Raw genomic sequence first — 15,682 nt, 5'->3', positions numbered from 1 at the left:
AATGTTTCTCACAGGAACGTGGTGGACTTCCTACCATTAAGATTTCCTTAGATGTAATAGGGGGCCTATAATTGTCCTTCAGAATCCCACACCATACATTCACCGACCACGGTTTCTGGTGTGCAACATTCCGCAGCCAACAAGGATTTTCAGTTGCCCAATAATGCATGTTATGCAAATTGACATTTCCATGGTGCGACGCATACAATCCGTACCAGTTAATTCTTGGTGGAGACTGATGTGGTAAGGATGATACTTATGGCGATGTAGAACACGAACAACACTACTATGGCTCATGCCAGATTCCCTTGCAATTTGATGCGAACTAACTCAAAGATCTCGAACCAAGTTGGCAAGAGTACCAATTTCTGTTTCCTCGTTAGTAACTTTCCTTACCGGTTATGTTTCCGAAGCGTTTAAGATACAGTGGTCCTCAATTTATCATACACGTATGTACGACGTGTAGCAAGTACGTTGAGGATATCTTTGAGCGTATATGTCTCTAGCTCTCCCTGAATTTCTTTGGCGTTCTCCGTAAATGAGAAGCATATCGACTTGTTTTTCGAAGGAATACATCATTCACATTCGCTTGATTCGACGATAATAGTCTTACCGTTCCTATTAGTGCTGTATTACGAAACCGTCGAATGGTGTTTACATGTCAATGGCATGTTAGATGGATACGCCGTATTCGGAGAATATTTACTATTTCCACGATGTACGAGAGAGAATTGTTAGAGCATGTGTTTCGATAAGTGTCGATGTGATAAGGAATACTACTCTGTTCATGATAAGAAGATCGAAGTACTGCGTTTATGCCAATGGTCATCACTTCGAACACCTTCTGTAAATGGTCTTACGTAAAATCGGTAAGCAGGTCGAAAGCTTCCATCCTCTCACTCACTGATCAGTCTGATCTGGCAACGGAAGACAGCAAAACGAAAGCTGAAATTTTAAATTTAGCATTTGAGAAATCATTCACGCAGGAGGATCGTACAAACATACCGCCGTTTGGGTCTCGTACTGATTCATGTATGGAGGACATAGTGATAGACACCCCTGGGGTCGTGAAGCAGATGAATGTGCTGAAAATAAATAAATCGCCAGGTCCTGATGGGATTCCAATTCGGTTTTACAGAGAGTACTCTACTGCATTGGCTCCTTACTTAGCTAGCATTTATCGCGAATCTCTTACCCAACGTAAAGTCCCGAGCGACTGGAAAAAGCGCAGGTGACGCCTGTATATAAGAAGGGTAGAAGGACAGATCCTCAAAATTACAGACCAATATCCTTAACATCGGTTTGTTGCTGGATTCTCGAACACATTCTCAGTTCGAATATAATGAATTTCCTTGAGACAGAGAAGTTGCTGTCCATGCATCAGCACGGCTTTAGAAAGCATCCCTCCTGCGAAACGCAACTCGCCCTTTTTTCACATGATATCTTGCGAACCATGGATGAAGGGTATCAGACGGATGCCATATTCCTTGACTTCCGGAAAGCGTTTGACTCGGTGCCCCACTGCAGACTCCTAACTAAGGTACGAGCATATGGGATTGGTTTCCAAGTATGTGTGTGGCTCGAAGACTTCTTAAGTAATAGAACCCAGTACGTTGTCCTCGATGGTTAGTGTTCATCGGAGGTGAGGGTATAATCTGGAGTGCCCCAGGGAAGTGTGGTAGGCCCGCTGCTGTTTTCTATCTACATAAATGATCTTTTGGATAGGGTGGATAGCAATGTGCGGCTGTTTGCTGATGACGCTGTGGTGTACGGGAAGGTGTCGTCGTTGAGTGGCTGTAGGAGGATACAGAAGATGACTTAGACAGGATTTGTGATTGGTGTCAAGAATGGCAGCTAACTCTAAATATAGATAAATGTAAATTAATGCAGATGAGTAATGTTTGAATACTCCATTAGTAGTGTAGCGCTTGACACAGTCACGTCGATTAAATATTTGGGCGCCTGCCGCTGGTGGCCGAGCGGTTCTAGGCGCTTAAGCCTGGAACCGCTCGACCGCTACGGTCGCAGGTTCGAATCCTGCCTCGGGCATGGATGTGTGTGATGTCCTTAGGTTAGTTAGGTTTAAGTAGTTCTAAGTTCTAGGGGACTGATGACCTCAGATGTTAAGTCCCATAGTGCTCAGAGCCATTTGAACCAAATATTTGGGCGTAACGTTGCAGAGCGATATGAAGTGGGACAAGCATCTAACGGGAGTTGTGGGGAATGCGGATAGTCGTCTTCGGTTCATTGGTAGAATTTTGGGAAGATGTGGTTCATTTGTAAAGGAGACCGCTTATAAAACACTAATACCACGTATTCTTGAGTACTGCTCGAGCGTTTGGGATCCCTATCAGGTCGGATTGAGGGAGAACATACACTCCTGGAAATTGAAATAAGAACACCGTGAATTCATTGTCCCAGGAAGGGGAAACTTTATTGACACATTCCTGGGGTCAGATACATCACATGATCACACTGACAGAACCACAGGAACATAGACACAGGCAACAGAGCATGCACAATGTCGGCACTAGTACAGTGTATATCCACCTTTCGCAGCAATGCAGGCTGCTATTCTCCCATGGAGACGATCGTAGAGATGCTGGATGTAGTCCTGTGGAACGGCTTGCCTTGCCATTTCCACCTGGCGCCTCAGTTGGACCAGCGTTCGTGCTGGACGTGCAGACCGCGTGAGACGACGCTTCATCCAGTCCCAAACATGCTCAATGGGGGACAGATACGGAGATCTTGCTGGCCAGGGTAGTTGACTTACACCTTCTAGAGCACGTTGGGTGGCACGGGATACATGCGGACGTGCATTGTCCTGTTGGAACAGCAAGTTCCCTTGCCGGTCTAGGAATGATAGAACGATGGGTTCGATGACGGTTTGGATGTACCGTGCACTATTCAGTGTCCCCTCGACGATCACCAGTGGTGTACGGCCAGTGTAGGAGATCGCTCCCCACACCATGATGCCGGGTGTTGGCCCTGTGTGCCTCGGTCGTATGCAGTCCTGATTGTGGCGCTCACCTGCACGGCGCCAAACACGCATACGACCATCATTGGCACCAAGGCAGAAGCGACTCTCATCGCTGAAGACGACACGTCTCCATTCGTCCCTCCATTCACGCCTGTCGCGACACCACTGGAGGCGGGCTGCACGATGTTGGGGCGTGAGCGGAAGACGGCCTAACGGTGTGCGGGACCGTAGCCCAGCTTCATGGAGACGGTTGCGAATGGTCCTCGCCGATACCCCAGGAGCAACAGTGTCCCTAATTTGCTGGGAAGTGGCGGTGCGGTCCCCTACGGCACTGCTTAGGATCCTACGGTCTTGGCGTGCATCCGTGCGTCGCTGCGGTCCGGTCCCAGGTCGACGGGCACGTGCACCTTCTGCCGACCACTGGCGACAACATCGATGTACTGTGGAGACCTCACGCCCCACGTGTTGAGCAATTCGGCGGTACGTCCACCCGGCCTCCCGCATGCCCACTATACGCCCTCGCTCAAAGTCCGTCAACTGCACATACGGTTCACGTCCACGCTGTCGCGGCATGCTACCAGTGTTAAAGACTGCGATGGAGCTCCGTATGCCACGGCAAACTGGCTGATACTGACGGCGGCGGTGCACAAATGCTGCGCAGCTAGCGCCATTCGACAGCCAACACCGCGGTTCCTGGTGTGTCCGCTGTGCCGTGCGTGTGATCATTGCTTGTACAGCCCTCTCGCAGTGTCCGGAGCAAGTATGGTGGGTCTGACACACCGGTGTCAATGTGTTCTTTTTTCCATTTCCAGGAGTGTAGAAGCAATTCAGAGGCGGGCTGCTAGATTTGTTACTGATAGGTTTGATCATCACGCGAGTGTTACGGAAATGCTTCAGGAACTCGGGTGGGAGTCTCTAGAGGAAAGGAGGCGTTCTTTTCGTGAATCGCTACTGAGGAAATTTAGAAAACCAGCATTTGAGGCTGCTGCAGTACAATTTTACTGCCGCCAACATATTTCGCGGAAAGACTACAGAAAGACTACAAAGATAAGATAAGAGAGATTTGGGCTCGTACAGAGGCATATAGGCAGTCATTTTTTCCTCGTTCTGTTTGGGAGTGGAACAGGGAGAAAAGAAGCAAGTTGTGGTACGAGGTACACTCCGCCACGCACCGTATTGTGGATTGCGGAGTATGTTGTAGATGTAGATGGACGTTCATGCCACCTTTGTGACCTTTGTTGACCTTCGAAGACCTTACTGTTATACATCATTGGATTGGTCCCGATAGCTGCTATCAGAAAATAAGTACCATACTATAGCCTTCCATTAAAAAAGAAAAAAAAGAAAAAAACGAAAGCTGACCATCATATCTTTGACGCGACAAAAAACCAACGTCATATTACGGTCCCCGTTGCCCCATGCAACAATTGTCCCACAAACGTTTCAGCTACTGTCATACCTTCGGAGCTATTCTAGGTGGCAATAGTTAGTGACTCATCCTGCATATGCTAAGAAAGTCTGGCTCCTTGCCCAGAGTAAGCGTGTCTGTATTGTGCCGGAGGGCAGAGAAAATGTATGACGAAGTACTAGGCGTACTTTGGCGCAATGCATAAATCTGGCACCATAAGTGTACTGAGGTGAATCTCTCGATATATTCACTGGTGTGCAATACTCGGAGATAAAAGTATCTTTCGCAAGATGTGTCATTACCAAGCAACACAACTCGTTGAAACTCGGACCGTAAATGGAAAGAACTACTACAGTATAGACCCTTAGTAACTGAAAGAAATACTCTACGAGACGAACAGGAAGCAAGATTGGGAAATAGTTCTTGTGGTAGGGCGTACCAGTTCCCTACCAGAGCGATTGATAATTGCTGGATGATCGTTGGGCACCGTGGATATTTTGCCTACGTATGCCGACGCAGTGTACAGTGCCTCCATAGCGTTGACCCGCGATTGTACCGTATTCAAAGATCGTAAGTACACTGTTGAAACATGAGGGTACGTAAGGGATTTGTTGTAGAAATGGTACGCCCTACTATAAGAACCTCTTACCAACCTTGTGACCACCATGGAGCACACTGCAGAATATATTTAGCCGTCTCTAGTGATCACACACCATATGAAGAACCACGTCCCACCCTTCGTAATGTAGCGGGAACCATCGTAAATCGGTTTAACTTAAGTGTAATTAGCGCCTTTGAATAAATTTTTCATTTCTGTTCATCACATTGTATATTCCTTTTAGTTATCTTCCGTTCTATAATGTAGCAGGTCCTTCAACATAAGGCCAAAGTTTCATCGTCTACGTTACTTACACATCGTGCAAAGGTTACTTTCCTTTCAGGCGTGCTTACACACACTTTATATATCTACAGGGTGTCTCACCTAACTGTACCACGTAAAAAATCTGTGGAACAATAATAGATATTCAAAAACGGTTTTCATCAGAATGAGATTTTCAGTCTACAGCGGAGTGTGCGCTGATATGAAACTTCCTGGCAGATTAAAACTTTGGCTAAGTCATGTCTCCGCAATATACTTTCTTTCAGGAGCGCTAGATTTGCAAGGTTCGCAGGAGAGCTTCTGTAAAGTTTGGAAGGTAGGAGACGAGGTACTGGCAGAATGAAGCTGTGAGGCCGTGGCGTGAGTCGTGCTTGGGTAACTCAGCCGGCACGGTTGCTGAGCGTGTTCGGTCAGAGGGTGTACTCGCTTCGGCGGTACATATACTAAAATTGGAACGATACAGAGAAGATTAGCATGGCCCCTGCGCAAGGATGACACGCAAAATCGTGAAGCGTTCCACATTCTTGCCGGCACGGTAGCTCAGCGTGTTCGGTCAGAGGGTTAGCTGCCCTCTGTAATAAAAAAAACTGAGTTAATGGATCAATAATGAACTTCAACTGGCGTCTGGGGACGTCCGCCACGAACAATTGCAACGAACACTAACGAACAAAATGAGATTTTTTTTTTTTTAAAAAAAAAGAGGGCTAGCTACCCTCTGTAATAAAAAAGAACTGAGTCAATGCCTCAACACTGAACTTGAACGGGTGTCCTGGGACATCCGCACCGAACAAATGCAACGAACAAAATCGAACAAAATGACAACAATTAAAGAAAAGGGATGAATTATTAAAAATAAGTTGGTAGAGCAGTTGCCCGCGAAAGGCAAAGGTCCCGAGTTCGAGTCTCGGTGAGGCACACAGTTTTATCTGCCAGGAAGTTTCGGTTTTCATCAGCATGAACGTACGGCAGGGGCTTAAGAAACCTAGTACTCTGTGAAATTTGAAAACGCAAAAAATACTGTTTTCAATGCAAACTTGTGTATTTTTAAATGGACACACCCAATTATTTCGTATGCAATCAATAGCATGAAAAATCACCAAAATAATGGCGTTGGTTACATCGCAATACATCAATTACATCCCGAGAAATTGCGAAGCGAAGCTGACGCTTGAAATAAATGAAGCGCACAGCTAGCGCACGTCCTGAGACTCAAGCGTGCACCTCACGCTGTCTTTGTCAAGGGAAGGTATGTACAATCAACAAAAATGAACAAGTAAAACGTCCAACGCAAAGTTACGGTTTTCAAATGTATGTTTATTCTAGCGAAATGACAACTAGAGCTACAATTAGAGGTAACACACTTGAATTCGTTTGCTAAACACATTTACTAGAGCCCCGTCGCCCACATAAACTGTATTGCTATGCATTGCATTCGGCATAGAAAATGCACCCACATCTTGACCAATGAGACTGTGTCCCGTCAACATATGTTCGAAGTGCCCTCCGTTTGCATCAATACACGTTTCCAGACGGGTAACGAGAGAGTGCTGCACAGATTGTAGAATTTCTACAGATATTACATCAAACGCAGCTGTAATACGATGTTGCATATTCTCTACTGTCATTGGGGATTCTTGATACACACTGTCTCTCACTGCGCCCCAGAGAAAGGAATCTAATGGCTTCAAGTCGGAGGATCGTACTGGCCATCGCACAGTACCTCCCCGCCCCATCCACCTATTTGCAAATGTCGCATCTAGAACGTCTCTGGCAATTTTTACATTATGTGCGGGACATCCATCATGTTGTAACCACATTGATAGACGAGTTTCCAATCCTAGATCCTCCATGAGGAGTGCTAGTGTGAATAAATGATGCATATCGCTGTCCATTCAATGTTCCACGGTAAAATGCAGGGACCTACAATACAGTTATCAATGATAGCGCACCAAATATTGACACTCCGTTGTCGTTGATGAGCACCTTGGCAAATCCAGTGGGGATTTTGCACGGACCAGTTGTGAATGTTCCGCAGATTCCCATTACCATGATTTGTAAATGAAGCCTCGTCCGTAAACAACATATTGCTTAGGAATACTGGATTACCTTGCAACTGCTGAAGTGCAGAACGACAGAATGCAATGTGGGTTTCATAGTCATTCCCGTACATTTCTTGAAGCAGTACGATATGGAACGGATGAAACCTATGTCGATGCAAGATTCTGTTCGCACTACAGTGGCTTATTCTTACACCTCGTGCAATTTCTCTTACACCCACCTGAGGATTGTGCGTTACAACAGCCAGAACAGCAATTTCGTTTCCATTTTGTTCGTGGACGTTTTGTGGGAGCCCAGCTTCCTGTTTGCGTGAGTGTCTTGCAGATGTTACCGACGGTTCGACGTGACGGACACCGCCGATCTGGGTAGCGTTCACCATACGGTATCACAGCTGCGGTTACATTTCTGTGACATTCGCCATAAATTAAAATAATATCCAGTTTTTCTTCTTTGCTAAAGGCCGGCATATCGACTACATGACGGCAAATGTAACAAGCCACAAGAAAACAGGTTTTAATGTGGTAACGTAAGTGAATTACGTTACAGTATGAGAGCAGTTCAGCAGACCAGATTAGGAGACACTTTTACACTAGAGGTAGAGCGTGCCGTAGTGGATTTGGTACGTTTACGGCAGGATACAGGCGCCGGTGCAGGCAACCCCTGCTCTGAGCACAGTACTACATGCGATGCATTATGTCGGGAACTGTGACGCCGTTGCTATCCTTTAAAAGCCACATATTTCACAACTCATGAGGTTTAGAAACTTGAAACTAAGTGTGTTACCACTAATTGTACCTCTAGTTGTCATTTCGCAATAGTAAACATAAATCACAGGACATCCGTCATCCTGATACCGTATTATTTGACACATTATAAGAGGTGGACCGGTTCACGTAAGGTACAGGTCAAGAAGGGGCTGCACTCTCCCCCTTAAGGAGTGTCCTCAATGAAACATGGGCCAATCATGTGTTGTCATACAATACCACACCATACATTATCACTCCACTGACGGAGTGCGTCAATCACATCACGATTACCGGCAGCGTGCGTGAACTCCACGCTTGAGTCTCAGGACGTGCGCCAGCTATGCACTTCATTTATTTCAAGCGTCAGCTTCTCTTCGCAATTTCTCGGGATGTAATTGACGCATTGCAATGCCACCAACGTCATTATTTTTGTGATTTTTCATGCTATTGATTGCATATGAAATAATAGGGGGCGTCCAATTAAAAAAAACTAAAGTTTCTGTTGAAAATAGTATTTGTTTACGTTTTAAAACTTCGCATAGTATTTGGTTTCCGAAGACCCTGCCGTAAGTTCATGCTGATGAAAACCGTTTTTGAATATCTACTGTCGTTCCATAGATGTTTGAGGTGGCAGAGTTAGGTGAGATACCCTGTATATACTCCACGAATGCACCTAGTTTAAAATCTTCGACCTCACATGCGTCCCACAGCCGGACACTGTTATCTTTTCACGAAATGTATTCGCAGTTGTGTATGCAGTTGTGTATATGGACAACCACCAACGGTATAATGGAATGATGACAATGAATATTTGTGCCAGATTGGGACTGGAAGTGAGATCTGCCGCTTATCGCGATTGGTCGCCTTACTGTTAGGCTATCCGAGCACGACTCACGGCCAGACACAATCTTGCATATGTCGTCAACCATGTGTCTGCAACCTGCACGCGTACATCAGTTTGTATATTCCTGAACAGGGGAGACACTTTAATTGAAAGTTGCTTGCCCGGTATTGGCGGATAAATACGACGTTACAATGCCTGAGTTGTTTAAAAGAACATGCTTGAATGTCTGAAGGAACATTTCATCATTCTTCTGGGCACAACAAACACTGCAATATCGAACTTTGTACTTGACGATACCATAATAGCTGAAAATTAGTTTGTAAAATAGTAAGCACTGTAGAATATTACCTCACTGTTGAGTGTTTTTTCACTGACAGCGTGTAAAATATTCTACTAAGCACCAACTGAACAATCAGCTAACACAACAGTAGAAGTATTAGATTTCATGAGTCATCTGAAACGAGGTGTTTTACAGTGTGCTATGCTTAATGTACATCACTTTTTGACTGTGAAAGACTCTACACGAGCTTTCAGTGACAACTATCGGTCAGAGAATGCACTAATCAAACTAAGAAAGGAATTGGTCTTTCAGGTGAATTGTGCATTTACTACCATGTGGTTCAGCGTGTCGTCGTGAAATATCGTCAGATTGGATAAACGAGGAAGATGTGGCGAAAATGGACGCATACAGGTGAAACAAGAGCTTATTTTCGAAGTTGCACGATTGTGCCAGGACGAAAAAGGCAGATTCAGATTGTTGATACCTGTACAGAAAGCAATCTTGTCGACTGCAAAATTGGTTGGAATGTCAGAAAGAACAGTAAAATACATTTTAAAACAGTTTAGAAAACGGAAGAACCCGAGAAAAAGTTAATACTCCTAGGAAACGAAGTCGTTCTAGAAAAGTAGTTTCTCTAGATGAATGCGATAAAGCACTTATTCAAAAAAACTTCTGGAGTATTATGAGCAGAAGAAGAAAATAGCCACTTTCAAAGAGCTGCTTTTATTTTCTAAACTGAGACCAATTTTCAAGTGTGAAGGTAAGCATTTCAGAAAATATTGAAAGACATAGAATTTTGTTTCAAAAACGTAAAAATAAGAAATCCGTCCTACCGTTCCGAAATTGTTGCAAAGTGTGCGGAATACTTGAGAGCAGTCATAAATAGTGAAAGGGGCCAAATAAACCATTGATAGCCAGGGACAATACGTTTGATCCTCAGAGATATAGCTGTGGTGATTACAGAAATTTTGTGGAATGCCCTCTCAATAAAATGTTATATCTAGATGATTAAGGAATTACATCTTATTGAGGTGTTAATCTCAATGTTAGCTGATAGACCACAAGAACGTTTAGTAGGTGAAGGATGTTCCCCAGCACTATTTTAAATATAATTATTAGACAAGTTGAACTCCCTAAACAAATGTGGAGGTAAAACAAAGACCAATGTAGCTACATGAATGTAAAAAAACCTAATGCTCTTCATAAGGCAGATAATGATTTAAATCTGGAGGGAATACTACTTTGGGGCTCCGGTCATGCCACTCTGATCTGAATCCTACAGGGCTAATCTGGAATACAATGAAATAATCAACTGCAGAGAAAAATGTTTCTTCCGTTAATTTAGCTATCTTGAAATACATAACTAAAGAGTCTTTGCTTAAGATTTCCCAGTGTGATTGGTTAAAAGCTTATGGTCACGTAAAAGGCACTGAAAACGAATATTGGCGCAGAGATGGGTTAAAGGAAGAAGCAATAGGAAATACAATAATCCACATTGGTCTGGAGAGTGGAGATGAGTATGCAGAACATGACGATGACAGTGATATGGAAACTCACAAGTAGTATGAAATTGGAACGGATTCCAGTGAAACACATACTGAGATGAAGAAATTGGCGCCTGTCTATTTCTCGTGTGATGGACTATCTATTTTATAACGTTAACCACCAAGATCCGTGCAGTTTTCATTACACAACTGTGTGTGTTATAACTGTACCGCAAGAGTACGAGGCGATCTCCGGATATGCTCAATATGTTCATATCTAGGGAGTTTCGTGGCCAGCGGAAGTGTTTAAACTCAGAAGACTGTTCCTAGACACACTTTATGGACATGTGGAGTGTCGCATTGTCCTGCTGGAATTTCAGTCAAATGCAAATATTTCTGATTTCCGCTTATATCGAGCGTCTCCACCAGCAGATTATATAACCCGACACCTTACCATCTCCATTACAACAGTAGTACAGATCTTTTATTTAGCGTAAGAAGCTGTCTTACTGGATGTTTTTAATTGTTTGTGAGGACGCAGTGTTTTACCTTTAACTTTTGCAAGTATTGTGATGTAGCGAATCAATCATTCATTAAGAGACTGTATGGATTACCTTTTCGCACAGTGAGTGGTGATATAGCCACAGAGATCTGCCCCATACCATGCGCGCCCCAACTGGAGTATCGCTAGGCGAAATATTATCGAGCCACTACATCATACACCAACGTGTTGATTAATAAAGTCTGTTCCAGTACATCGATTGTAATAACACCTTATCTAACACTATAAACTAGCAATAGAATTGACTGATCACCATTCACGTCTCAGGTTGACATGTATAATGTTTCATCATCATCATCATCATCAGTTATCTGCTATATTAGCAGGTCCTTTGCCTCTCCATTTTCTGCGATCCATTGCTTCCTTCTTAAGGCTGCTGTATGTTGTACCGTCCATCATGTCATCCAGTATCCAGAATCTCTTCCTTCCTCGCTTCCTTTTCCATTCTACATAACCTTCTAAAGCTGTTTTTATCAGTCCGTCATTCTTTCTTAATATATGCCCAATCCAATTTCTTTTTCTTCTCTTTATTACATCTAGTAACTGTCTTTTCTCTCCCACTCTTCACAGTACCTCTTCATATTTTTACTCTGTCCATCCAACTTATTCTTTCCATCTTCCGCCATGTCCAGATCTCAAAAGCCTCCAGCCTTTCACTATCTTTTTTCCTCATAGTCCATGTTTCAGCGCCATATAGAAGAACACTCCATACAAGACATTTTATGAGTCTCTTTCTGAGTTCTCTGTCCAGACCACTGCAGAAGATTCTCCTTTTCTTATAAAACGCCTCTTTTGCCATTGCTATCCTTGTTTTAATTTTTGTGTGGTGCACTTCCAGTCGGTGTCTATCCTGCTTCCAAGATACTTATAATTTTGCACCTGTTCTAGTGTTTCTCCATTTAGCACAATTTTTATTTCCTTATTTCCTCCTATTGCCAATACTTTTGTTTTATTTGTGTTAATTTTCATTCCATATTTTTTCCCATTAGTTGCAATGGTGTCCACCAAATCCTGTAATTCTTTTTCCCCTGTGGCTAGGAGGGCCATGTCATCAGCAAATCTCAAGCACCCTACTCTTCTTCCTCCAATTTCTACTCCTTTGTCATCTAATGAGCATTGGTCAATCATATTTTCCAAGTACAGGTTGAAAAGAGTAGGTGATAAACAGCATCCTTGTCTTACTCCTTTCCCTAGTCTGATCCAGTTTGTACTTTCTCCTCTCACTTTAACTGAAACTTTTTGATTAAGGTATAATGAGTTTATAAGTCTTCTGGTTTTCCAGTCCACTCTCTTTTCCCTCATAATAGTCGTCAGCTTGTCCCAAACCACATTGTCAAATGCCTTTTCTAAATCGATGAAGCACATATATAGGTCTCTTCCTTTTTCAATAAACCTTTCTCCCAAGATTCGTAGGAGCCCTAGCGCATCTCTGGTGCCCGTATTCCGTCTAAAGCCAAACTGCTCCTCGCCGAGATTCTCCTCTATTACTTTTTCAAGTCTTTTATTAATTATTCTTAACATCACTTTGGCTGCATGTGAAATGAGGCTGATTGTCCTGTGCTCGCTGCATTTCTTGGTTCCTTGCTTTTTCGGTAATGGAATCATTACTGTTGTCAAAAAGTCCTCAGGCCATTCACCACTGTCATATATTTTATTACATAACCTCAATATTTCTCTTATTCCATTGTGGTTCAAGCATTTTAGTATTTCTCCCGGTATTGTATCTGTACCTACTGCTTTGTCATTTTTCATTGCAGCAATGGCAGACTTTACTTCTTCCATTACGATGGTCGGTCCTTTCTCTTCATCACTTAAACTGTTGTGTGAGTCAAGTTCCAGAGTTTCTGGTTTGCTATTTGTGTCATATAGCTCTTTTATATATTCTTCTCATCTCTGGAGGACATCGTCACGATCTTTGTACACTACCTCTTCGTCTTTACTCAAAATTTCCATAGTAGCACTTCCTGCTCTGTTTTGTTCCCATGTCATAGTCTTTACTCTGTTGTATAGTAAGTCGTATCTTCCCTTCCTGTCCAGTTCTGCAATTTCATCACATTCCTCTTTTAGCCATTTTTTCCTAGCCTGCTCTGTTTCTCTTCGTTGTTCGCTATTTAACCTTCGGTATATCTTTATTGCATCTTCAGTGTTCTTGTTTTTTAATTTTCTTCTCTCCTCCATCTTGGAAATCATTTCTTGTGTGACCCTTGGTTTTTTTGACCTATTCCCTTTTACATATCCTATATTTTGCTGTCCTGCTTTAATGATTCCTTCTTTCAGCATATTCCAGTACTCGTTGGCATTATCAGGTGCTTCTTTGTCTCGTAATGTGTTTAGAAAGTCCCGAGACAGCATTTCTGTAATTTGTTCTTTGTTGGACCTTATCTTCTCTAAATCCCACTTCTTCACCATTGTTGCCTTTTTCAGTTTTTTCATTCTTATTTCTATTTCTGCCATAAGTAAGTTGTGGTCACTATTAATATCTGCACCTGGTAATGTGTGCACCTTCTTGATTCCATTCCTGTATCTTTCTTCTACCAGTATAAAATCGATTTGGTTTCTGTATTTATCCCCTGGTGATTTCAAAGTGTAGAGCCTCCTCTTATGGTTCTTGAACCATGTGTTTGCCGCTATCAGCTACCTTTCCCTGCAGAAGTCAATTAACCGTTCACCTCTGTCATTTCTCTTTCCAAGACCATGACTGCCTACTGTTTCCCTCTTTCCCTTCTCCCACAATGGCGTTCCAGTCTCCCATTACTATTTTGCAGCAATTTTTATTTTCGTCCATTATTCTCTCTATTACACTGTACGTTTCCTCTACAATTTGGTCATCATGTTCTGAAGTTGGCATATACACCTGGACAATCAGTAACTCTTTTTTTGCTCCTTTCAGCCTTACACCAATAACCCGGTCATTTGCATAGTCTACATATTCCACACATTTAGCCAATTCCTTTGTCATAATCATTCCTACTCCATTGATTCCTTTTACTTCTCCTCCTGAGTAGTAGAATACATATTCATCTGACTGCAACTCTCCATGTCCATTCCATCTTACCTCAGCAACTCCTACGGGGCCCATATGGTTCTTTTCCATCTCTCTTTTAAGGTTTTCTAGTTTTCCTGCTTGTAGCAGAGTTCTGACATTCCAGGTACCAATTCTCGTTTTGATATTTTGCCTCCTTTCAAGTTGTCCCACCCGGAGATCCGAATGAGGGACTATTTTACCTCCGGACACTGATTTAACATGAGAGGAAGCCATTTTTTGTGCATAAAATGGAGACTGCATTATGCAGGGAAGATAATCTGCGGTGGTATTCCGTTGCCTTCCGCAGTTCTGGAGGCCGCCCCTAACATGGGATACAGACGCCTTTTGCAGCCGCCCGCTCCGGGTCAGACGCTGCATGAGAAGTATAGGTTGGAAAATGAAAGACCCCTAGCCCTCGAAACCTAATAGCGTCAGGGTCGGAAAAGAACAAGAGCTGGCCGAAGGTGGCCAGATAGGAAAGATAAAAGTGAGGAGCCTGGCATAAGTAAGTGGAAGCAATGCCAGGACTCAGCTCGGGGCCACGTGGTCGCCAGCCACGTATCACTAAGTGTGACTCCCTGAGTGTGTATAATGTTTACTGAGATATAAAAAGATTACTAAAACACGAAATTTCCAGCCTTGCGTAGGTATTCCCTTTATACTAACGTAACACAAAGAGTCATAAAACGGCCTTTAACTACAGAAGTAAGACGTATTTTGTTACGGCCGGCCGAGGTGACCTAGTGGTTCCAGGCGGTACAGTCTGGAACAGCGCGACCGCTACGGTCGCAGGTTCGAATCCTGCCTCGGGCATGGATGTATGTGATGTCCTTAGGGCCCGCATCTCGTGGTCGTGCGGTAGCGTTCTCGCTTCCCACGCCCGGGTTCCCGGGTTCGGTTCCCGGCGGGGTCAGGGATTTTCTCTGCCTCGTGATGGCTGGGTGTTGTGTGCTGTCCTTAGGTTAGTTAGGTTTAAGTAGTTCTAAGTTCTAGAGGACTGATGACCATAGATGTTAAGTCCCATAGTGCTCAGAGCCATTTGAACCATTTGATGTCCTTAGGTTAGTTAGGTATAAGTAGTTCTAAGTTCTAAGTTGTAAGATGAACATCAACAAAAGCAAAAAGAGGATCATGGAATGTAGTCGAATTAAGTCGGGTGATGCTGAGGGAATTAGATTAGGAAATGAGGCAGTTAAAGTAGTAAATGCGTTTTGCTATTTGGGGAGCAAAATGACTGATGATGGTCGAAGTAGAGAGGATATAAAATGTAGACTGGCAATGGCAAGGAAAACGTTTCTGAAGAAGATGAATTTGTTAACATCGAGTATAGATTCAAGTGTCAGGAAGTCGTTTCTGAAAGTATTTGTATGGAGTGTAGCCATATATGGAAGTGAAACATGGACGATAAATAGTTC

General features: G+C 43.4%; 1 non-coding gene across 1 annotated transcript; it reads left to right on the top strand.

Moving 5' to 3' along the window:
- The first annotated feature begins 5,687 nt into the window (after window positions 1-5,687).
- On the top strand, window positions 5,688-5,794 carry LOC124796956. The gene has a single exon (XR_007016849.1). It is a non-coding gene; the product is annotated as a U6 spliceosomal RNA (small nuclear RNA).
- Window positions 5,795-15,682: the final 9,888 nt, after the last annotated feature.

Source organism: Schistocerca piceifrons, chromosome 4, assembly GCF_021461385.2.
Source record: "Schistocerca piceifrons isolate TAMUIC-IGC-003096 chromosome 4, iqSchPice1.1, whole genome shotgun sequence".
NCBI classification, from domain to species: domain Eukaryota; kingdom Metazoa; phylum Arthropoda; class Insecta; order Orthoptera; family Acrididae; genus Schistocerca; species Schistocerca piceifrons.
The sequence above is the reverse complement of the archived record's forward strand: the minus strand, read 5'-3'. Positions and strand labels throughout refer to the sequence as shown.